Here is a 2,044-nt window from a genome sequence, read left to right on the forward strand (position 1 = left end):
GCCAAGTTCGTCTGTCGGACTGCACAGATGGTGAAGTGTGATTTCAGTATTCCAGAAGAAATGATTTTCCACTGTCAGAAGCAATGGGCGGCGAGCTTTAACGATACAACTCAAAGCTTGGGCGATTGCACATGGTGATCTATAGGCAGTTGTTGTGCGGTGTGCGGCTATGGACATGTTCATGAAGCTCCCACACAAAGTTATTGTGTGACGATTGTTCAGAGGCGTTAGAACTCGTAAGTGAGAGGTTTGCAACTGTGGATGACAATTTCTTTTGTTAGCTTCCTAGAATGTTCGACTTCGACAATATAACAGCACTTTACAAGTTGACGGGGGGCAGCTTATGCAGGGCAGGACCGTTTTTACAAATGACTTTTTTTGAAAGTTGGCACGCTATGATTGGTGCCACGTTGAAAGTTTCCCCCCCAGAGCTTTGTCAGTAGGCATTATACGCTGTTTGTCTATGGACTTGCATGGTTGATTTTCGTGTGGCCTCGATTTGAACCCTGTCAGCGCACGGTGATTGGCTTGAAATAGGCACATCTCATAATAATATGAAGGGGTGGTCCACATACTTATGTTTTACAACAGTGCGAATCTGGGTTTGGCGGATGCCAGGAGAAAGCTACCTGCCCCAATGCACAGTGCCAACTGTAAAGTTTGGTGAAGAAAGAATAATGGTCTGGGGCTGTTTATCATGGTTAGGSCCCTTAGTTCCAGTGAAGGGAAATCTTAAKGCGACAGCATACAATGACATTCTAGACGATTCTGCTTCCAACTTTGTGGCAACAGTTTGGGGAAGGTCCATTCCTGTTTCAGAATGACAATGCCCCCGTGCACAAAGCGAGGTCCATACAGAAAAGGTTTGTCGAGATCGGTGTGGAAGAACTTGACTCTCCTGCACAGAGCCCTGACCTCAACCCCATCGAACACCTTTGGGATGAATTGGAACACCGACTGCGAGCCAGGCCTAATCGCCCAACATCAGTGACCAACCTCACTAATGCTTTTGTGGCTGTCCTCGCAGACAAGGTTCCAACATCTGCGGATTACCAGGACGTGTGCTCCGAGCATGTGCTGACCAACTGGCAGGTGTATTCACAGACATTTTCAACATGTCCCTGATTGAGTCTGTAATACCTGTCAATGGTGGGTGTAGCTGGTGCATGGAAGTCAGACACAGGAGAGCAGAGATGAATGGATAAAGCACTTTACTTAGGCAATCATGATACAGAACGCAACCACGTCACTACACACATGCCCAAAGAACAAGTGAGGCAGCAAAAGTACAAAACCCAAGTACAAAGTACCGGCTGCCACAAAGCACGGGTATAAAACAAAACCCGGCGCAAACCAGCCGGAAGCGTGCCAACCTTGACAATAAACAATACCRCACACAGACATGGAGGGAACAGAGGGTTAAATACACATGTTAATTAGTAGGAGATGTAAACCAGGTGTGCAGGAAGACAAGACAAAACAAATGGAAAATGAAAGGTGGATCGGCGATGGCTAGAAGACCGGTGACGTCGACCTCCGAACGCCACCTGAACAAGGAGAGGAACCGACTTCGGCGGAAGTCGTGACAATACCAACATGTTTCAAGCAGACCACCAAAGTCCCTGTGCCCAACAACACAAAGGCAACCTGCCTAAATGACTACAGACCCGTAGCACTCACGTCCGTAGCCCTGAAGTGCTTTGAAAGGCTGGTCATGGCTCACATCAACACCATTATCCTAGGAACCCTAGACCCACTCCAATTTGCATACCGCCCGAACAGATCCACAGATGATGCAATCTCTATTGCACTCCACACGCCCTTTCCCACCTGGACAAAAGGAACACCTACGTGAGAATGCTATTCATTGACTACAGCTCAGCGTTCAACACCATAGTGCCCTCAAAGCTCATCACTAAGCTAAGGACCCTGGGACTAAACACCTCCCTCTGCAACTGGATCCTGGGCTTCCAGATGGGCTGCCGCACCCCGGTTGGTGAGGGTAGGTACCAACACATCTGCCACACTGATCCTCAACACTGGA

Source organism: Salvelinus sp. IW2-2015, linkage group LG4q.1:29, assembly GCF_002910315.2.
Source record: "Salvelinus sp. IW2-2015 linkage group LG4q.1:29, ASM291031v2, whole genome shotgun sequence".
Lineage (NCBI taxonomy): Eukaryota > Metazoa > Chordata > Actinopteri > Salmoniformes > Salmonidae > Salvelinus > Salvelinus sp. IW2-2015.